We start from the raw sequence: 24185 nt of genomic DNA on the forward strand, positions 1-24185 counted from the left end.
CAGAGGCCATCGCATGTCGATGTCAGCATCGACATACGATGCTTTTATATGTCGGGGCCATCGCATTAACTGCTATCCGACAGCGCAAAATGCTTAAGCTGCTGTCGGATAGCAGTTTAAGCATCCCTGGCAGGTTCACTTACCTATTCCTGCTGCTCCGGGTCCACTTCGCGATCCTCCGGTGTCTTGCGCATCTTCTCCAGGGTCTGGGCCTTGCTTTCCAGGGCCGTTATTACGTCACTACGCACGCCGCGCCGGCGCAGCAGCGTAACAACATCACCAGAAAGCGAGGCCCGGACCCTGGAGAAGATGCGCAAGACACCGAAGGATCGCAAAGAAGACACCGGAGCAGCGGGACAGCATCGGGAGCCCCTGGGACAGCATCGGGAGCCCCTGGGACAGCATCGGGAGCGGTGAGGACCTGGTCCGGAGCGGCGGGGACAGGTGGGTACAGCTGCCTATACTTTACATTGCACGGATCCCTCAACATACGATGGATTCGACAAACGATGGGTCGTTTGGAATGAATTACCATCGTATGTTGAGGGACCACTGTAATTCCTCTTGAATTCTCCTCTCCAAACTAATGCACATCTCCTCTGCCCATTGACTTTAATGTTTTTTCTGCTGTCCTGTTCACACTGAGGAAATTCTGCTAGCAGATTCCTTTCCCCTCGAAGAAAGAACATGCTCATTTTTCAAGCAGAATCCATGAGCAGAATCTAATAGAAGTCAATGGTAAAAAAAAAATTCGTCCCGACATCATTTTCAAGCAGAATTCAAGCGGACTTCAGAAAAGTAGATTGAATAGCCTCCTCCTTCATTCCTCTTCATTTCCGCATGGAAATTCATGAAAATTGAATTCCACTCGAATTCCGCTTGATTGATAAAATGACAGAAGGCCACAATTTCCTGAACGAAAATTATTCCTCGTGAATTCCTCTTGAATTCCTCAGTGTGAACGCACCCTTACTATGAATAAGCATACATCACATGAAGGGAGTCATTTACTGAGCAAATATACACTTCAATAATATTTGTAAAGGTTACACATGAAGTAGATGAATATGCTTGTAGTCTTTTTTCCCAAGAGACGAAATGTGATCATTAGGTAACATTACAGGAAGGGAATTAGGGACAAACTACCTAAGGCTGGGTTCACATCACGTTTTTGCCATACTATTTTCAATCCGTTTTTCTAAAGAAAATCATAAAGGCAAAAAAACTGATGGAACAGTATGGGAAAAAGTAAACCGTATGCGTTTTTAAACTTTATACTGTTTCTAAAAGTGCATACAGTTCCGTCTATTTTTATTTTTTTTAAAAACATACGTTTTTGATAATTTGGTACATTTTTAATGGGAGGGGTGTTGGGTGGGGACTTTAGGATGCAAATGCGCATGTGCAAAGTAAAAACCGTATACGGTTTCCCGTATGGAACTGTATACATGTGCGTTTCCCATTGACGTCGATGTTAAAATCGAATTGATGTTAAAAAAAGTATACTTTTTATTGTCCGGACCAATTTTCACTTTTACACACTCGTTATCTTGTCCTATAAAAGCCACAACAAACGACTATAATGATACCTTTTCATTTTTCCATAACATATTCTCTGAAACAAAAACAAAAATATTGGTGAAGTGAAACAAATAGTAAAAGATAATTTTACAGATTTGGTGGTTTTCTTTTCTACGCCACTTATTTTGTGGTCTAGCTAACATGTTATTTTGATACTTTAGACCAGCCTGATTATAGCAATACCAGATTTGTATAGTTTCCATCATGTTTTACTCATTTTTTTAAAAAAAAATCTGAATTTTTTTTTATAATTGCCATTTTCTGACCCCTGTACCTTAAAAAAAAAAAAAGAAAAAATTTGCATACCAGGCTGTATGAGGGCTATTGCTAATTTTTTTGCACCATAATCTGTTTTTTGTATTGGTACCATTTTGGTATTGATCTGACTTTTTAATAGCTTTTAACTTTTTTTCTGGGATATTATAAAAATTGCAATTCTGTGGTTTGGTATTTTTTTTTACATTTACGTCATTTACTGTACGGGATACATAATGTTATATTTTAATAGTTCGTACAATTACGCATGCAGCGATACCAAATATGTTTATTTTTATTATGTTTACATGCGAGATTTGAACTTTTAATATGGAAGGGGGTTAATGTGTATCTTTTAAACTTTTATTAAACATTTTTTTCATACCTCATTAGTCCCTTAGGGGACTTTTAGGAGGAATCATTAGAGTTCTATTGAATCCATTGATCTGTGTGCTCTGCGATCCATTGATCAGTGACAGAGCCACAGACACCAGGGAAGCAAAGGTAAGCCCTCCGGCTACCTCTATAGTGGACCCCCGCGGCAGCGACCTAAAGGGTTAATAGCCAGCCAGCATCCTGGCTATTAGCGGCAGCCCCTAGCTACTGAAACCAGTTGGGGGCTGCAGAGTATGGAGCGGGCTGGAGTCGGGAGCCTTCTCCATACTCCCATGTGAGCGCCACCGTGGTTGTCAGGGTCTTTCAGGTCCGGCCCTGCTTGCCCGAAGAAGGGCTGAGGACCTGAAAAATTTACCTGCCCGGAACTGCATGTCCCGGGCGTCGGGCGATACAAATTCCACATCCCTGGTGTGGCTGACCCCCACAGTGCGAAAACAGCGTTTGGAACATTTACTTCCAAACGATGGCCAGTGAAGTACCCCTTTAAACTGGTTCAGCCCTCCTCCCAGCCACTTAGACTTGAATGACAAGCTGAATCTATCAAGCCTGTAGCCTTAGCCTACTTACTGGGTTCCGGAATTAAAGCGCCACTGCTGCCAACTCCATAGCCCACTGCTAAAGTGAGCTGTCTTGGTCTCTTTTCAACACACTGTGTGTCAAAATGGGTACCAAGAAGAAGAGATTAGCAGGGACCCAGAAACTATGGTCAGTTGTCAAAAAATAATATAGCATATAAAGCGTTGCCATATAGTTAGGGCAAAATGCTATTTTATCCCATCAGAAACCGCTAGAAAAACCCTTCTCCCTAGCTTTTCCCTACGTAAAGAGGTTTCACTTCTGCCAGGGTGTAAGGTTAAAGGGGTATTCCAGGCAAAACCTTTATATATATATATATATATATATATATATATATATATATATATATCTCAACTGGCTCCGGAAAGTTAAACAGATTTGTAAATTACTTCTATTAAAAAATCTTAATCCTTCCAATAGTTATTAGCTTCTGAAGTTTTCTGTCTAACTGCTCAATGATGATGTCATGTCCCGGGAGCTGTGCATGATGGGAGAATATCCCCATAGGAACTGCACAGCTCCCGGGACGTGAGTCATCAGAGAGCAGTTAGACAGAAAACAACAACTCAACTTCAGAAGCTAATAACTATTTGAAGGATTAAGATTTTTTTAATAGAAATAATTTACAAATCTGGGAAAGAAATGTATAAAGTTGTGTAGCTCACTTAGTAGTAGATTGTACCTGAGGTTAAAGGTGTTACCTTTACCCAAGAAGGCCTATAAATTAAAATATATGGAGGTATATAAATATAATTTATATAAAACCAGTCTTCAAGGTACAATTTGAAAGTAAGAAAAATAGATAAAATAAGAGTTGGTCCAGTAAAAGTTAATATATGGTATTTATTAGATACAACAATTGACTAAAATATATATATATATATATATATATATATATATATATAATAAAGGACAACCTATAAAGCTACAGCAGGGCCCTTGCATGGGGTATAGGGGTCCAAGAGAATTGAAAAAATGGGAAAAAATTTAGGGGTAAGCTGTTTATCGAAACAATTAATAATAGTCTCTAGTATAGATGAAATTCATTCAGTTGATTATGGATACAGTTTATGAGTAGTACAGTGGAAGCGCTTAGTAGTCAATTTGTCACAGTTCAATCAAAAATGTTTAGAATGTTCAGCGTTGAAGTGAAAAAATACTGTGATAATAAGCTGGTAGGTTATCACAGTTCATTCATAAATTGGGGATACAGAGTTGCTGTAGTAATGCAGTGTAACAATATTCACACCACGTTTTTGCAATACAGTTCCCGTATCAGGTTTTTGAGGAAAAACGGATTCCTCAAAACCTGACCAAACTGTATCAAAACGTGTGTACAAATTTTAACCCGTATACAGTTACGTGTAAAGTATACGGTTTGAAAATTGACATCCAGTTGCATCCATTTTTTAAGAAAAAAACTTATACGTTTTTAACTTTTCACTCCATTTTGAACAAAGTTTTACTTGTTTGATTGAAATTCCAAGATAAAAAACTGTGCAAAGTCAAAAACTGTATGGTGAAAACCGGATGGAACTGTATGCACATACAGTTCTGTACAGTTCCCATTGACTTCCATGTTAAAGAAAAACGTATACGGTTTAATACAGTTTTTCAACCGGACCTAAAACCGTGGTAGACTACGGTTTTGGGTACAGGAAAAAACCTGACAAAACCGTACAGGATGCAAAAAGGACACAACCTGATGCATCTTTTGGCATACGGTTTTCAATGTAAAGTCAAGGCTTACGTTTTCCAATACGGTTCCATACGGTTTTCACATAGAAAACGTATACGGGAACTGTATTGCAAAAACGTGGTGTGAATGCACTCTAAGGCTGGGTTCACATCACGTTTTTGCCATACTGTTTTCTATCAGTTTTTGTAAAGAAAACCGTATGGCAAAAAAAAAAAAAAAAAAAACAGACGGAACTGTATCGGAAAAAGTAAACCATATGCGTTTTTTAACTGTATACTGTTTTTAAAAGTGCATACAGTTCAGTCCGTTTTTATTTAAAAAAAAAAAACAAATGTTTTAAAAAAAAAATTCTATTTTTAATGGGAGGGGACTTTTGGATGCAAATGCGGATGTGCAAAGTAAAAACCGTATACGGTTACCCGTATGGAACCGTATACATGTGTGTTTCCCATTGACGTCCATGTTAAAAAAAAAAACGTATGAGGTTGCAGTACGGTTTTTAAATCGGAGTCAAAACAGTGGTTGACCACATCTTTGTCTCTGGTTTAAAAACCGTACTGCAACCGCATATGTTTTTTTTAACATGGACATCAATAGGAAACGCACATGTATACAGTTCCATACGGGGGACCGTATATGGTTTTTACTTTGCACATGCGCATTTGCATTCTAAAGTTCCTACCCAACACCCCTCCCATTAAAAATGGAAAAAAAATTCAAAAAGCGTATGGGATTTTTTTAAATAAAAACTGACGGAACTGTATGCACTTTTAAAAACAGTATACAGTTTAAAACGCATACGGTTTACTTTTTCCGATACTGTTCCATGCGTTTTTTGCCATATGGTTTTCTTTAGAAAAACGGATTGAAAACAGTATGGCAAAAACGTGATGTGAACTCAGCCTAAGCAGACACTGCCAGCTGTATAGCCCCATGCAAAGAAGACGTTCTATCACGAGCGGAACGAACTGCCCCACTAACTCACACCTAACAGTCCTGTGCAGATTGTGCTCAATCTGATGCAGTATACAGATCCGAACAAAGAAGAAACAAGAAGATGGCACTCACCATAAAACGGGGCCACTTTATTCTTCAATTGTGGAGAGACACATACAGGTCAGGGGATCGTGCAGACTGTGGGGAGCATGCTCCCCGCAGTCTGCGCGATCCCCTGACCTGTATGTGTCTCTCCACAACCGAAGAATAAAGGGACCCCGTTTTATGGTGAGTGCCATCTTCTTGTTTCTTCATAGCAAATAATAAAAGCTACTTGATACTGAATGTGTACAGTAGAGAATTAGTCAATCTCCCGACACCTTTACTGATTGTTCAGGATCCGAGTGTTCAGACCCTGACCAATCAAAAATTTTCATATGTCAAAACAATTTTTTTCTTTAATATCAGAGATACATTTTAAGGGTAGGGTCACACACAGTATATATCACGCTTCAGATGTGCCCGCCGCTGGCAGTTTCAGAGCGACTGCAAAGAGCTGCGACCAGGTAGCTCTGTGTGTCTGCTTGTGGTGGCAAATTTCCCGCTGCAGTGGCAAGTGGACACAGGGGGAGATTTATCAAAACCTGTCCAGAGGAAAAGTTGCTGTGTTGCCCATGGCAACCAATCAGATCACTTTCATCTTTGAAAAGGCCTCTTAAAAATGAAAGAAGCATATGGAAATCCTATATTGTTACTCACTAGGACTCTCTGGGAGGGGGGATCATTGGGACTGTACGACCATTTAGATACACCAGCTGGTATAATGTGGAGTCTCAGAGGTTCTCAGGGGGGCGTTACGATTACCGGATAGGCAATAGTGCATATAGTTTATCCATTTATTTTGAGCACTATAGCTTTCTGTTTGGATCCCCTGGGAGTCTGAGGAGCACCCACAGGAGTTGAATGGGGTTCCCGAAGTGAGGAGCTGCACTCTATTCTTGTCTGTATGGTTTGGGGCCATCGATAACGCCTATTTCCTACCAGACGATTGCTTCGTGGTGACCGAAGACGCTTTCTCTCGAGATGACTGTGCACTTTTCATGGACGTTGAAAGACTAGGTTCTTTTCTTCTCTTTCGTTTGGGGAGGGGGGATTTACTATAGGATGTGTTGTACTTGCCATGGGTGCAGAAGTTTCATGCACTCTTTGCACATTTTGTGATGCCATGATTTCTGCCTATATTCTTATGCATCTTGTTACATTCTATTAATTAGTTTTATGTCTACTGCTTCTTGAAAAAAAAAAATATATATATATATGAAATAAGCACTCTGATTGGTTGCTATGGGCAACTCAGCAACTTTCCCTCTGGACAGGTTTTGATAAATCTCCCCCACAGAGCTACCCGGCCAAGCTAGGAGCTCACTCTACAGTCGCACTCTGTGACTGCCGGTGGCACATCCGCAGCATATTCCCACAGTGCTGTGTGTGGCTCAACCCTAAGGGTGCATTCCCATGTGGCGTATTTTGCTGCGTATTTGGTGCTGCGTATTTTCCTACCCATTGACTTCAACAGGGAAAATAAAATACGCAGCAGCAAATACGCCGTGTGGGAACGTACCCTAAAGGAATTTTCACCTTATTCATTACTCAGTCTGCCGCCACTCCAGAGTCCCACACAGGAAGGTGATGTTACAAAGATTGACTGCAGCGTCACCTGCACAACGTATACACCACCACCACCACCGCACTTATGGCAGGGGGCACCAGACAGAACGGTGAATAATTTGAGGCCAGAAATGTATTAATTTGTTTCTTCTTTTTTTGTATAAAAACCAAAAAAAAAGTTGTATAAGTTGCTATTTATGCCATTTCAAAATAGAAAGAAGAGGGATGGAATCCAGGTCGTGAGATATAAAACTACTGTTTATTCTGACATGAAAAAATACAGGAACACAGGTAAGTGACGAGTTTCGAGCGCACCTTCGCTTGAAACGCATCACTCACCTGTGTGTTGTCATGTCGGAATAAACAGTCACTTTACATCTCACGAGCTGGATCCCATCCCTCTTCTTTGTATTTGCTATGCTGGTGCCGTCCAGCACCCGGATCGATGCTCTAATTGTCTTGGATAGGGTGAGCTGGACTTACTTTCTTTAGCTTGATTTAATAAAAGACATCTGTATATCATAGAAAAATGGGGTTATACTTTATGGCTAGGACTACAAGTAGGGTTGCCACTAGAGATGAGCGACCTTACAGTAAATTCGATTCGTCACGAACTTCTCGGCTCGGCAGTTGATGACTTTTCCTGCATAAATTAGTTCAGCTTTCAGGTGCTCCGGTGGGCTGGAAAAGGTGGATACAGTCCTAGGAGACTCTTTCCTAGGAATGTATCCACCTTTTCCAGCCCACCGGAGCACCTGAAAGCTGAACTAATTTATGCAGGATAAGTCATCAACTGCCGAGCCGTGAAGTTCGTGACGAATCGAATTTACTGTAAGTTCGCTCATCTCTAGTTGCCACCTTTCTTGCAAAAAAAAATACTGGCCATGCTAATTTGCATAATGAATTATATATGCGTAACATCACAGGATACAAACATGCGGGGGAAATTTTGTCTTATTCTGACCCCTATAACTTTATTTCTCCTTATACGGGCCTCTATGAGGGCTCATTTTTTGTGCTCCACATGTGTACTTTTTAACTGTACCAATTTTGTTTTGATGCGACCTTTTGATCTTTTTTTTTTTTTTATTAAATACGGGAGTTGCAGTTAGTTACTAACTACAACTACCAGAATGCCCTGATACAGCCTGTGGCTCATCAGCTGCCCCCAACGAAAACTACAACTCCCAGCATGTTGGACTATAAGGTCTTCAACCTGCAGACCTCCAGATGTTGCAAAACTACAACTCCCAGCATGCCCGGACAGCCATTGGCTGTCCGGGCATGCTGGGAGTTGTAGTTTTGCAACATCTGGAGGTCCGCAGGTTGAAGACCACTGGACTATATAAGGAATGGAAGCACAGAAAAAGCGGGGGTTCTGTCTCCCATGCACTACTGTATAAATGCATCAGGATGCCGAATGGATACGCAGGATACTTTTATTTAATTCATACGTAAAGGGTACAACTGGACAACGCATTTCGGCGTGTTCTCACACCTTCCTCAGGTCCACAACAATAATTTTGCGGCGTCCTGTAGATGTGTTCCTATGTATGGGATGCCGCAAAATTATTGTTGTGGACCTGAGGAAGGCGTGAGAACACACCGAAACGCGTTGTCCAGTTGTACCCTTTACGTACGAATGAAAGAAAAGTATCCTGCGTATCCATTCGGCATCCTGACGCATTTCTACAGTAGCACTTGGGAGACAGAACCCCCGCTTTTTCTTTGCTTCCATTAATTTTATTGTCTTTTCCGTGACCCCAGCCTGGGGACAACGGACAAGAGGGCACCAAGCAGTAACAACCCACCACACTACAAGACAGAGTTGTGCCTCACCTACTGCACAACTCCTGGAGGTCAGTACCCCCGCACAGGTGTGGTGGTGGTTTTTACCCTTCTCTTTTCTTTTGAACCATCAATCATCGAATTTACTACACCAGAGAGCGCCCCGCATCTTTTTTTTGTTTTTTCCCTCCTTCACTGGACTATATAGTAGTATATAGTATAGGTCAGAGATTTCCAACCAGAGTGCATCCAGCTGCTGCAAAACTACAACTCCCAGCATGCTCAACTACAACTCCCAGCTGTCCAGGCATGCGGGAAGTTGTAGTTTTTGCAACAGCTGGAGGCGCTCTGGTTGGGAAACACTGGTATTGTATATGGTGTGACATTCTGGGAGTTGGAGGATTGGTTGGATAAATACCAACCACTGCATTGTCGGGATTTCTAATATAAAAATACCGGCCAGGTGGCAAAAATACCTACAAGTCTGTAGGAGAGAGACATTTGAGAAGAGGGTGATGTATAGGATGATGAAGGTTTAGGACAAGGTAAGTATAAGTCCCAAAAATGTTTGGGGCACAGTCCCTTCTTATACAGAATATGGAAAGGACAGACACTGGCATGTGTAGTCACCATGGGCACTTTCTCCAGTCCAGTCCCCATGTTCCATCAATCAGCTGATGGGTACACATGCCCGGGCACCAGGATATCAGCCTCTCTGGGCAGCAGTCCTCTACAGAAGTGGGGGGGGGGGGGGGGGGGCCCTATGAAGCGACCATCATCCACTATAACTGGAAGTGGTTACCAAAAACTAAAGTGAACCTGAGGGTGTCATGAGCATTCTCCAGGGTACAGACACTGGGCACTGCCAGACACCACACAGCAGGATACCGGACTGACACCGTGTACACCGCGGACCGTCACCTGCCCTCAGCGGCCTTTGCTCCGGGGAGTCAGGTCCCGCTACAGCAACTCGGCTCAGTCTAGTGTCTGGGAAGCCACCGGCCACTTCTCACTTCTTCAGGAAGGACACCATCTTCTATCGCTAGATGATAAATCCTAGGGAGCTGAAGGACCTTTGGTGACGTCACGACCATGTGATCGATCACATGCGAGGGAGGAGTCAGATGCCGGCTTCTGCTGATGGAGGAATTTCTTGTAGTTGTATTTAGAGAATGTCGGGGATGAGTTCGTCATAGAGATGTGTGGGCTGCCATATATAGATATACATGTGTACAGAGCGCTACACTACTTACCTTATATACACACAAACAATGCGCACACATAACTGCATTATGCCTTACACACATAGCTGTGCACGGTACACTTTACACACCACAGCTCTGCACTATGCCTTTCACACACAGCTGTGCACGGTACACTTTACACACCACAGCTCTGCACTATGCCTTACACACACAGCTGTGCACTTTACACACCACAGCTCTGCACTATGTCTTACACACATAGCTGTGCACTTTACACACCACAGCTCTGCACTATGCCTTACACACACTGCTGTGCACTTTACACACCACAGCTCTGCACTATGCCTTACACACATAGCTGTGCACTTTACACACCACAGCTCTGCACTATGCCTTACACACATAGCTGTGCACTTTACACACCACAGCTCTGCACTATGCCTTACACACACAGCTGTGCACTTTACACACCACAGCTCTGCACTATGCCTTACACACATAGCTGTGCACTTTACACATCACAGCTCTGCACTATGCCTTACACACATAGCTGTGCACCTTACACACCACAGCTCTGCATAGTAAACCTTATATACTCATAGCACTACATGCCTTACACACAGCTGTGCACGGTATACTTTACACACCACAGCTCTGCACTATGCCTTACACACTCAGCTGTGCACGGTATATTTTACACACCACAGCTCTGCACTATGCCTTACACACATAGCTGTGCGCTTTACACACACAGCTGTGCACTTTACACACCACAGATCTGCATAGTAAACCTTTTATACTCATAGCACTACATGCCTTACACACAGCTGTGCACGGCACACTTTACACACCACAGCTCTGCATTATGCCTTACACACACACACACACAGCTGTGCACTTTACACACCACACCTTTGTATAGTAAACCTTATATACTCATAGCTCTACATGCCTTACACACAGCTGTGCACGGTACACCAGTACAACCATCACTGCCTGCTCCTGCACCATTACATGCCCCTACAATCCATGCGGCCTCAGAATTACAACAGAGTGTATGACAGCACATTGATCAGCTAACGAAGGCTGTTAAAGAACTGCCAATCCACTTCATTACCCCCCCTGTTAGGCCTCGAGGGACTCGGAGACCCTTCTTTAACCATTGCAATAAAGCCGGGCATTGCAAAAGTCAGTGTTGGGCTTTAAACGGGAATCCCCTGAGGTCGAGGACCGCCCCTCAGTAGCATCGTCACCAGGTCCAGATGTAACTTTCACCAAGTCAGGACTTTCCCTTTACGTCGCCCCATGCCCCTATGTAAAGGTTATTGTGTAGAGGTGCAGTTAGAGGCCCTCATTCATACGGCTTCCCAGGTGTCTACCATCCCTAAAGATGTCTTTTATCGATATTGGGGGCCCGAATTATTGTGTGAACCAGATGATGTGGACTTCAAAGTGATGGCAGGGAACAGGAAAGCAGTTCCCAGGCATGGGTACTGGGAGCCCACCATTTAAGTGGGAGAGTATGTCCTCCGAGGACAAGGTGTCATTGTAACAAATGTTATTGATAAAGGGGCAGCAGAGTTCATCCTAGGAATGAACATTATGAGGCATTGTTTTGAGGAGATAGTAGGGTCCTTGCATGCATCTCTCCCTCACATGTCACCCTCAGGCCGGCGAGCTGCGCAACACCATCTGAAGAGGGGAGAACTGCCGAGTGAGGATTCAGAACATAAGGTCTGTGACCCTCCAGCCACAGACATAGACAATCATCTGGTGCCGTGCCCAACCAGGGTTGAACAACCAGGATTATCAGGCCTTGCTGGAGCCGATACAGCTAGAAGACTACCCCTTGGTCTGTGCAGCGAGGAGCCTAGTTACAGTGTCTAACGGACGGGTCCCGGTTCGAGTAGTCAGCTTGTCTGATGTCGCCACCAGGCTACCAAAGTATACTCCTTTCTCAAAGCTATACCATCTTGGGCCCAAGGACGTACTGACCAACTCGCAAATAGCCCAACAGTGGACCACACAGACTACCCACAGAGCCGATAACAGCCATCCAGAACCATGGCGGACCCAGCTGCAGATACGGGATGAGAATACCCCCAGAGATCAGATTGGTGGAGTCATCCAAGTGGCCAAACATCAGGAGGCCTTAAGCAAGCACACCACCGATTTTGGCCGGACCACGATGACCCAGCATCGGATCCTAACAGGTGATAGTCCTCCAATCAAGGAAAGGCATTGCCCAGTAGCCCCTGGTATGTACCAGACAGTAAAAAAATTGCTGACCGAGATGAAGGAGGCTGACGTCATCCCGGAGAGCCAAAGTCCTTGGGCCGCTCCTTTGGTCCTCGTCAAGAAAAAGATGGGACCATCCGCTTTTGCTTGGATTCCTGGAAGCTGAATAACATCACTCACAAAGATGCCTACCCTCTACCTCGGATTGAAGAATCCCTGACTACCCTAGGATCAGCTGCCTACTTCTCTACTCTACACTTGACCAGTGGATATTGGCAAGTGCCGATGGCAGAAGAAGATCGTGAAAAGACGGCGTTTGTGACCCCGATGGGGCTTTACGAATTCAAAAGTATGCCCTTTGGGCTATGCAACACCACCTTTCAATGTCTAATGGAGCGATGCCTAGGACATCTCAACTTTCAGAGTGTGTTATTGTATTTGGACGATGTCATTGTCTACTCCAAGACTTATCAAAAGCATCTGGACCACCAGAAGGAGGTGTTTCAAGCCCTGATCCAGCATGGACTGAAGATCAAACCCTCTAAGTGTCATTTACTGAAGCCACGGGTCTATTATCTCGGCCATGTTGTCAGCGCAGAGGGCGTCCAGCCTGATCCAGGAAAAGTGAGTGTTGTCAAGAACTGGCCTACACCACGCACGGTGAAGGACATCAGGAGCTTCCTGGGATTCGCTGGCTACTACCGCCGCTTCATCCCTCACTTCGCACAGATTGCTGGACACCTTACAGCTCTTCTCCAGGGTACCATGAAGGAAAACTATAACAGAAGACTCCCGATCCAGTGGGCCTAGGAACAAGAAACAGCATTCCGGGCTTTGTAGTACCTGCTCACTGAGCCGCCTATCCTGGCGTATCCTGATTATGGTCAGTCCTTTAGGTTGTACACTGATGCCAGCTTCGAAGGCCTGGGTGCTGTTCTATCCCAGGTGCAAGGAGGTAAAGAAAGGATGATAGCCTATGCCAGTAGACATCTGCAAGGAGCAGAGAAGAATGACTCCAATTACAGTTCCTTCAAGCTGGAGCTCCTCGCCTTGGTCTGGGCAGTGACCGAAAAGATTAGTGACTATCTAGCAGCCACCCCTTTCACCATGTACACAGACAATAACCCACTGGCACATTTGAACACAGCTAAACTGGGAGCCATTGAGCAGTGTTTGGCCTCCAGACTGGCCAACTACTACTTCAACATCAAATACCGAAGTGGCAAGTCTAATGTGAACGCAGATGTGCTATCCTGTATGGCCCCCGGCGAAGAACCACCTGTCGAGTGGGAAGACGTGGATATGCCCCCATTCTATCAGAGGTTTGTGAGTCAGAATGTCCTGACTACACGGGAAGACGGTGAACCTGGATCTACAAAGGTTCCTGAGGACCTCTCTACATGGAAGACTCTACAGGACGAAAGTCGAGTCATTGGGGATCTGTTGGACTACCTACTCTACGCCAGTCTCAATGTGATTACGAATTGAAGAGGTTGTGGCGACAGAGAAACCGACTGTTTATCCACAAAGGACTGCTGTACAGGAACTCGTTGGATCCAGTCTCTGGTGAACGACTCCATCAGATCCTGATTCCCAGAAGGGATGTTGCAATGGTCCTAAATGCCTACCATGATCAGTCGGGACACTTTAAAATCCACAAAACCGAAGCCACCATTAGACAGAGGTTCTATTGGATAGGGATGCGATGAGACATTGAAAAGTGGTGCGGTGAATGTACTGTCTGCAACGTCACCAAGAATCTCCGCAAGGATGCGAGAGCACCCCTTCATTCCATCCAAACTAAAAGGTTCAACCAGCCGGTCGCCTTGGATCATGTGAAGTTGTCCTCTACTCGGTCTGGATACACCTATGCTCTTACCATTGTAGACCACTACTCCAAGTGGGTAGTGGAAGTGCCTGTCAAGGCAAATGAATCGAGCAAAAAGAATTGTGAATGGCAAAAAAAAAGGATATGAGCAAAACCCATTCGGAAAATAATTTTACCAAACCTGTTCTAGCCATTACATATAACCCACAATCAAAAACTATATGTAACATTGTATACAAACTTCTATCGCGCAAATTGCTTCTTTAAACTCCATTTTACAGCGTTCCAGGCTGCAGGGTATCTAAAATGACGGATCCACATGTCACTACATGGGGCAAGGGATGCTGGGAAGGCAAGGCGGGAAGGGAAGTAGGCGGGATGACCCTGAATCACATGCAGGATGCAGCCTATCAGCAGCCAGTCACCCCTGTGATGTTGTCAGGGATGGCTTGAAGTTAGGCATTAAAATATGAGTGACCGCTGCTGCATAGGCTGAGGGCTGGCGCAAGGGATTCACACCAGACTGGATGTTAGTATAGTATCTCCCTTCTCAGCATACTCACTAAGGAGCTGTCCAAGGAGTTCTGTTTAATTTAGGAAGTACGTTTTTACATACATTTTTACATTTGACAAAGGAGGAGGTTTAGTTATGACGTCAAAATCAGCATGTTACATTTTGATTGGTTATTTGAGCTTTATCTCTGTATATATGTTAGCATATTTTAGGCATCTATTTCTTTCTCGGCCAAAGTTCACTCATGCAGCTCTTTTCACTCTGAGACTGGAAAAATCCGGATCCGTATCTTCGTCAAATATTTTGTCTTCTACCGTCTCATCTTCCAAGGTTTCAATCTTAGTCACGAGCAGATAGCAAGATCAGGAACATGACATCAGGAACATGGTGTATAGTTTAAGAGTAGGTAACAAATATGTTTTTTCAGCATTAGAAATTGCATATTGTCACGATGCCGGCTGGCAGGTAGTGGATCCTCTGTGCCGGAGAGGGATTGGCGTGGACCGTGCTAGTGGATCGGTTCTAAGTCACTACTGGTTTTCACCAGAGCCCGCCGCAAAGCGGGATGGTCTTGCTGCGGCGGTAGTGACCAGGTCGTATCCACTAGCAACGGCTCACCTCTCTGGCTGCTGAAGATAGGCGCGGTACAAGGGAGTAGACAGAAGCAAGGTCGGACGTAGCAGAAGGTCGGGGCAGGCAGCAAGGATCGTAGTCAGGGGCAACGGCAGGAGGTCTGGAACACAGGCTAGGAACACACAAGGAAACGCTTTCACTGGCACGATGGCAACAAGATCCGGCAAGGAAGTGCAGGGGAAGTGAGGTGATATAGGGAAGTGCACAGGTGATCAGACTAATTGGAACCACTGCGCCAATCAGCGGCGCAGTGGCCCTTTAAATCGCAAAGACCCGGCGCGCGCGCGCCCTAAGGAGCGGGGCCGCGCGCGCCGGGACAGGACCGACGGAGAGCGAGTCAGGTACGGGAGCCGGGGTGCGCATCGCGAGCGGGCGCTACCCGCATCGCGAATCGCATCCCGGCTGGAGGCGGTATCGCAGCGCCCCGGGTCAGTGGATCTGACCGGAGCGCTGCAGTGAGGAGAGTGTAGCGAGCGCTCCGGGGAGGAGCGGGGACCCGGAGCGCTCGGCGTAACAGTACCCCCCCCCTTGGGTCTCCCCCTCTTCTTAGAGCCTGAGAACCTGAGGAGCAGACTTTTGTCTAGGATATTGTCCTCAGGTTCCCAGGATCTCTCTTCTGGACCACAACCCTCCCAATCCACTAAAAAAAAGGTTTTCCCTCTGACCTTTTTAGATGCCAGAATCTCTTTGACGGAGAAGATGTCCGAGGAGCCGGAAACAGGAGTGGGAGGAACAGATTTGGGAGAGAAACGGTTGATGATGAGTGGTTTAAGAAGAGAAACGTGAAAGGCATTAGGAATACGAAGAGAAGGAGGAAGAAGAAGTTTGTAAGAGACAGGATTAATCTGGCACAAAATTTTGAAAGGACCAAGATAGCGTGGTCCCAACTTGTAGCTAGGGACACGGAAGCGGACATATTTAGCGGAGAGCCATACCTTGTCTCCAGGGGAAAAAATGGGAGGAGCTCTTCTTTTCTTATCCGCGAACTTCTTCATGCGTGATGAAGCCTGTAAGAGAGAATTTTGGGTCTCTCTCCATATGATGGAAAGGTCACGAGAAATTTCATCCACAGCGGGCAGACCACAGGGCAAGGGGGTAGGGAGGGGGGGAAGAGGGTGACGGCCGTACACCACGAAAAATGGGGATTTGGAGGAAGATTCAGAGACTCTGAAGTTATACGAGAATTCGGCCCATGGAAGGAGATCTGCCCAGTCATCCTGGCGGGAGGAAACAAAATGTCGTAAATAATCACCCAAGACCTGGTTAATTCTTTCTACTTGTCCATTGGATTGGGGATGATATGCAGAAGAAAAATTTAATTTAATCTTGAGTTGTTTACAGAGAGCCCTCCAGAATTTAGACACGAATTGGACGCCTCTATCCGAGACGATCTGCGTAGGCAACCCGTGAAGACGAAAAATGTGTACAAAAAATTGTTTAGCCAACTGAGGCGCTGAAGGAAGACCAGGAAGAGGGATGAAATGTGCCATTTTGGAGAATCGATCAACGACCACCCAAATAACAGTGTTGCCACGGGAAGGGGGTAAATCAGTAATAAAATCCATACCAATCAGAGACCAAGGCTGTTCGGGGACAGGCAGTGGATGAAGAAAACCAGCGGGCTTCTGGCGAGGAGTCTTATCCCGGGCACAGATAGTGCAGGCTCGCACAAAGTCCACAACATCCGTCTCCAGAGTCGGCCACCAATAGAAGCGGGAGATGAGTTGCACAGATTTCTTGATGCCCACATGACCTGCGAGATGGGAGGAGTGACCCCATTTGAGGATTCCGAGGCGTTGGCGTGGAGAAACAAAGGTCTTTCCTGGAGGAGTTTGCCTGATGGAGGCTGGAGAAGTGGAAATCAGACAGTCAGGAGGAATGATGTGTTGCGGAGAGAGTTCAACTTCCGAAGCATCCGAGGAACGAGAGAGAGCATCGGCCCTAATGTTCTTATCGGCAGGCCGAAAGTGAATTTCAAAATTAAATCGGGCAAAGAACAGAGACCACCGGGCCTGGCGAGGATTCAGCCGTTGGGCAGACTGGAGGTAGGAGAGGTTCTTGTGATCGGTGTAAATAATAACTGGAAATCTTGATCCCTCCAGCAGATGCCTCCATTCCTCAAGTGCTAATTTGATGGCTAGAAGTTCTCGATCCCCGATGGAGTAGTTCCTCTCCGCCGGAGAGAAGGTCCTAGAAAAAAAAACCACAAGTGACAGCATGCCCGGAAGAATTTTTTTGTAGAAGAACAGCTCCAGCTCCCACTGAGGAGGCATCAACCTCCAATAGGAAGGGTTTGGAAGGGTCAGGTCTGGAGAGCACGGGAGCCGAAGAAAAGGCAGACTTGAGTCGTTTAAAGGCGTCTTCCGCTTGAGGAGGCCAAGACTTGGGATCGGCATTTTTTTTGGTTACAGCCACGATAGGAGCCACAACGGTAGAAAAATGTGGAATAAATTGCCTGTAATAATTGGCGAACCCCAAAAAGCGTTGGATAGCACGGAGTCCGGAGGGGCGTGGCCAATCTAAGACGGCAGAGAGTTTGTCTGGATCCATTTGTAGTCCCTGGCCAGAGACCAAGTATCCTAGAAAAGGAAGAGATTGGCATTCAAACAGACATTTCTCAATTTTGGCATAGAGTTGATTGTCACGAAGTCTCTGAAGAACCATACGGACATGCTGGCGGTGTTCTTCTAGATTGGCAGAAAAAATCAGGATATCGTCCAGATATACAACAACACAGGAGTATAAAAGATCACGAAAAATGTCATTAACAAAGTCTTGGAAGACGGCAGGGGCGTTGCACAGGCCAAAGGGCATGACCAGATACTCAAAGTGTCCATCTCTGGTGTTAAATGCCGTTTTCCATTCATCCCCCTCTCTGATGCGGATGAGATTATAAGCACCTCTTAAGTCCAGTTTAGTAAAGATGTGGGCACCTTGGAGGCGATCAAAGAGTTCAGAGATGAGGGGTAGGGGGTAGCGGTTCTTAACCGTGATTTTATTAAGACCGCGGTAGTCAATGCAAGGACGTAGGGAGCCATCTTTTTTGGACACAAAGAAAAATCCGGCTCCGGCAGGAGAGGAGGATTTACGGATAAAGCCCTTTTTTAAATTTTCCTGGACGTATTCAGACATGGCAAGAGTCTCTGGGGCGGACAGAGGATAAATTCTGCCCCGGGGTGGAGTAGTGCCCGGGAGGAGGTCGATAGGACAATCATAAGGCCTGTGAGGAGGTAGAGTCTCCGCTTGTTTTTTGCAAAAAACATCCGCAAAGTCCATATAGGCCTTAGGGAGACCGGTTACTGGAGGAACCACAGAGTCACGGCAAGGGTTACTGGGAACCGGTTTTAGACAGTCCTTGGAACAAGAGGGCCCCCAACTCTTGATCTCCCCAGTGGACCAATCCAGGGTTGGGGAATGAAGTTGAAGCCAGGGAAGTCCAAGGAGAATTTCAGAAGTGCAATTGGGGAGGACCAAAAGTTCAATCCTCTCGTGATGAGATCCGATGCACATTAAAAGGGGCTCCGTGCGGAAACGTATGGTACAGTCCAATCTTTCATTGTTTACACAATTGATGTAAAGGGGTCTGGCGAGACTGGTCACTGGGATGTTGAACCTGTTGACGAGAGAGGCCAAAATAAAATTTCCTGCAGATCCAGAGTCCAAGAAGGCCATAGTAGAGAAGGAGAAGGCAGAGGCAGACATCCGCACAGGCACAGTAAGACGTGGAGAAGCAGAGTAGACATCAAGGACTGTCTCACCTTTGTGCGGAGTCAGCGTACGTCTTTCCAGGCGGGGAGGTCGGATAGGACAATCCCTCAGGAAGTGTTCGGTACTAGCACAGTACAGGCAGAGATTCTCCATGCGGCGTTGTGTCCTCTCTTGAGGTGTCAGGCGAGACCGGTCGACCTGCATAGCCTCCACGGCGGGAGGCACAGGAACGGATTGCAGGGGACCAGAGGAGAGAGGAGCCGAGGAGAAGAAACGCCTCGTGCGAACAGAGTCCATATCCTGGCGGAGCTCCTGACGCCTTTCGGAAAAACGCATGTCAATGCGAGTAGCAAGGTGAATGAGTTCATGTAGATTAGCAGGGATTTCTCGTGCGGCCAGAACATCTTTAATGTTGCTGGATAGGCCTTTTTTAAAGGTCGCGCAGAGGGCCTCATTATTCCAGGATAATTCTGAAGCAAGAGTACGGAATTGTACAGCATACTCGCCAACGGAAGAATTACCCTGGACCAGGTTCAACAGGGCAGTCTCAGCAGAAGAGGCTCAGGCAGGTTCCTCAAAGACACTTCGGATTTCCGAGAAGAAGGAGTGTACAGAGGCAGTGACGGGGTCATTGCGGTCCCAGAGCGGTGTGGCCCAAGACAGGGCTTTTCCAGACAGAAGGCTGACTACGAAAGCCACCTTAGACCTTTCAGTGGGAAACTGGTCCGACATCATCTCCAGGTGCAGGGAACATTGGGAAAGAAAGCCACGGCAAAACTTAGAGTCCCCATCAAATTTATCCGGCAAGGATAGGCGTAGACCAGAAGCGGCCACTCGCTGCGGAGGAGGTGCAGGAGCTGGCGGAGGAGATGATTGCTGAAGCTGTGGTAGTAACTGCTGTAGCATAACGGTCAGTTGAGACAGCTGTTGGCCTTGTTGCGCTATCTGTTGTGACTGCTGGGCGACCACCGTGGTGAGGTCAGCGACAACTGGCAGAGGAACTTCAGCGGGATCCATGGCCGGATCTACTGTCACGATGCCGGCTGGCAGGTAGTGAATCCTCTGTGCCGGAGAGGGATTGGCGTGGACCGTGCTAGTGGATCGGTTCTAAGTCACTACTGGTTTTCACCAGAGCCCGCCGCAAAGCGGGATGGTCTTGCTGCGGCGGTAGTGACCAGGTCGTATCCACTAGCAACGGCTCACCTCTCTGGCTGCTGAAGATAGGCGCGGTACAAGGGAGTAGACAGAAGCAAGGTCGGACGTAGCAGAAGGTCGGGGCAGGCAGCAAGGATCGTAGTCAGGGGCAACGGCAGGAGGTCTGGAACACAGGCTAGGAACACACAAGGAAACGCTTTCACTGGCACGATGGCAACAAGATCCGGCAAGGAAGTGCAGGGGAAGTGAGGTGATATAGGGAAGTGCACAGGTGATCAGACTAATTGGAACCACTGCGCCAATCAGCGGCGCAGTGGCCCTTTAAATCGCAAAGACCCGGCGCGCGCGCGCCCTAAGGAGCGGGGCCGCGCGCGCCGGGACAGGACCGACGGAGAGCGAGTCAGGTACGGGAGCCGGGGTGCGCATCGCGAGCGGGCGCTACCCGCATCGCGAATCGCATCCCGGCTGGAGGCGGTATCGCAGCGCCCCGGGTCAGTGGATCTGACCGGAGCGCTGCAGTGAGGAGAGTGTAGCGAGCGCTCCGGGGAGGAGCGGGGACCCGGAGCGCTCGGCGTAACACATATAAGTATTAATATATATATTGATCGCCAGTCAGAATCATTTTAATCAACTTAACAATTCCCCTCTAAAAAAGATATTTGTTAAGCGTACACGACATCTTTCCCTAGAATATACTACGCCTAACAGTCTCAGGTTCAGGGGGGAAAAAAAGAAAGAAAAAAAAACTGGTATGGGATGCTTCACTGGTTTGAGACGAGTGGGTCCTAATGAACCACCCCCATTTGCACCCAGACTGATCCTTCACCTGAGACTCCTATATTAGCCCTACTCTGCTGGAGCTACTAATAAGCACCAACACTACTACATGTCAGTGAATGCAATCTACATTTAACCCAATAGTACAACAATGGTTAAAAAGCAACACTTCTAAACTGGAAAAAGTACAGTATGTTCTACAAGGCCTGAAAAGTAGCTAAAAGGAAAAAATTATGCAAAACAGAAAATGTAACTTAACAGTATCTGTGAGAAAAAACAAACCAAAACAAGGAAAAAATAAGGAGTTCAGCAGCAGCTGTGTATGTGGGCTGCTACTCTCTTCCCTGTTACATCTCCTTAAAAATAACATAAGCAGGTTTTCATACTCCAATATTTCCATTAATCCGGCAAAATATATATATATATATTTTTTAATATATTAGATGTATTACTGCAAATTTTGATTACCATGAAATTATATATTTTGTCACTTAATAAACCATGATTTATTTAACCCCTTAAGGACCGGGGGTTTTTCCGTTTTTGCATTTTCGTTTTTTGCTCCTTGCCTTTAAAAAATCATAACTCTTTCAATTTTGCACCTAAAAATCCATATGATGGCTTATTTTTTGCACCACCAATTCTACTTTGTAATGACGTCAGTCATTGTGCCCAAAAATCTACGGTGAAACGGGAAAAAAAATCATTGTGAGACAAAATTGAAAAAAAAACGCCATTTTGTAACTTTTGGGGGCTTCCGTTTCTACGTAGTACATTTTTCGGTAAAAATGACACCTTACCTTTATTCTGTAGGTCCATATGATTAAAATGATACCCTACTTATACAGGTTTGAATTTGTCGCACTTCTGGAAAAAATCATAACTTCATGCAGAAAAATTTATACGTTTAAAATTGTCATCTTCTGACCCCTATAACTTTTTTATTTTTCCGTGTATGGGGCGGTATGAGGGCTCATTTTTTGCGCCGTGATCTGAAGTTTTTAACGGTATCATTTTTGCATTGATAGGACTTATTGATCGCTTTTTATTCATTTTTTCATGATATAAAAAGTGACCAAAAATGCACTATTTTGGAGTTTGGAATTTTTTTGCGCGCACGCCATTGACCGAGCGGTTTAATTAACGATATATTTTTATAATTCGGACATTTCCGCACGCGGCGATACCATTTATGTTTATTTTTATTTTTATTTACACTGTGTTTTTTCTTTTAAGGGAAAAGGGGGGTGATTCAAACTTTTAATAGGGAAGGGGTTAAATGATGTTTATTCACTTTTTTTTGCACTTTTTTTTTGCAGTGTTATAGGTCCCATAGGGACCTATAACACTGCACACACTGATCTTTTACATTGATCACTGGTTTCTCATAAGAAACCAGTGATCGATGATTCTGCCGCATGACTGCTCATGCCTGGATCTCAGGCACTGAGCAGTCATTCGGCGATCGGACAGCGAGGAGGCAGGTAGGTGCCCTCCCGCTGTCCTGTCAGCTGTTCGGGATGCCGCGATTTCACCGCGGCTATCCCGAACAGCCCACTGAGCTAGCCGGCATGCTTTCGGTTTCACTTTAGACGCGGCGTTCAACTTTGAACGCCGCGTCTAAAGGGTTAATAGGGTTAATAGCCCCAGCGATCAATGCCGCGCGCTATTAGCCACGGGTCCCGGCCGTTGTTAGAGGCCGGGCCCGAACCGCTATGACGCGGGGCCACGCCGTGGCCCCGCGTTATAGATCGGGAGTGGACACATGACGTTCCAGTACGTCATGTGTCCTTAAGGGGTTAAAAAGGATATACATGGGTACCCTCCTGCAGTGCGAGGCGTGTGTCCATGTGGATTTTTATTCCAGCGTCACAAACCCTGCTGACTGGGGGTGATATGCACAATAATTTAGGTGTTTAGAAGGATTTTTCACCATACCTACTAATTGATATAATTTTCATCCACATTGTAAAAACGATCACAATTAATTAAGTACATTAATTACCAAATATATGTGAGGCCTCTAACTTTAAATGGGCACTGTCAGATACAAAAACTTTTGATATGTTGTAATAGGTTTTGCTATTGCTTTCATTAGAAAATTTTCAGTATTTCATACTGAAAAAGCCAGTCAAACAACTTCCCCTCTGCCTGCTTGGACACATACTAGTCTTGCTGTGTCCATACGTCATCACCTATGTCATGGACACACTTTCTTGACTGACAGCTGTGAGCACAGGGCTCACAGCTGCAGGAAAAATCCTCCCACTGTCAGCTTGTGTCCCGCTACTGTCAATGAGGACAAGCTGGGAGTTGTAGTTTTGCTAATGCTAGGGGAGATGTGAGCAGACAGCATACTGAGGGAGGGGGCAGAGACCTGCACAGTGAGGTCACGCCCCATCCCTTTGAGAGGAATTCAGACTAGTGAGCTAAATTAAAAGTGTAATAAAAAAATAAATAAAGGTGCTAGACACATATAAATTAGATGTACATGGTCAGTATTAGGTACTGAGTGATATACTAAAAAAAAAATAAAAAAAATTGTTGGATCTGAAAGGTACGCTTTAACCCCTTAGGGACTCATCCTATTTTCACCTTAAAGGGGTATTCCAGGCAATAACTTTTTTTTATATATATATATTAACTGGCTCCGGGAAGTTAAACAGATTTGTAAATTACTTCTATTAAAAAATCTTAATCCTTCCAATAGTTATTAGCTTCTGAAGTTGAGTTGTTGTTTTCTGTCTAACTGCTCAGTGAGGACTCACGTCCCGGGAGCTGTGCAGTTCCTATGGGGAAATTTTCCCATCATGCACAACTCCTGGGACGTGACATCATCATAGAGCAGTTAGACAGAAAACTTCAGAAGCTAATAACTATTGGAAGGATTAAGATTTTTTAATAGAAGTAATTTACAAATCTGTTTAACTTTCTGGAGCCAGTTGATATAGATAAAAAAGTTTTTGCCTGGAATACCCCTTTAAGGACTCAGCGTTTTTCCGTTTTTGCATTTTCATTTTTTCCTCATCACCTTCTAAAAATCATAACGCTTTCAATTTTGAACACAAAATTCCATATGATGGCTTATTCCTTGTGCCACCAATTCTAACTTGCAGTGACATTAGTAATTTTTCCCAAAAATCCACGGCAAAATGGAAAAAAAATTTATTGTGCGACAAAATTGAAGAAAAAATTTAATTTTGTAAGTTTTGGGGGCTTCCGTTTCTA

General features: G+C 45.3%; 1 protein-coding gene across 5 annotated transcripts in view; it reads right to left on the reverse strand.

Annotated features, from left to right (window-relative positions):
• UBE2F (ubiquitin conjugating enzyme E2 F (putative)) overlaps window positions 1-9985 on the reverse strand; it is a 288300-nt gene extending 278315 nt beyond the window's left edge. The window contains exon 1 of one of the 5 annotated variants that reach the window (XM_056533947.1): window positions 9825-9984. The gene's annotated coding sequence lies outside the window, so the exon portion shown is untranslated. Of the gene's footprint in view, window positions 1-9820 lie in introns of all 5 variants that reach the window. The other 4 variants (XM_056533948.1, XM_056533946.1, XM_056533950.1 and 1 more) reach the window with 4 other exon arrangements.
• Between the last annotated feature and the right edge of the window lie 14200 nt (window positions 9986-24185).

This window comes from Hyla sarda, chromosome 8, assembly GCF_029499605.1.
Source record: "Hyla sarda isolate aHylSar1 chromosome 8, aHylSar1.hap1, whole genome shotgun sequence".
NCBI lineage: Eukaryota > Metazoa > Chordata > Amphibia > Anura > Hylidae > Hyla > Hyla sarda.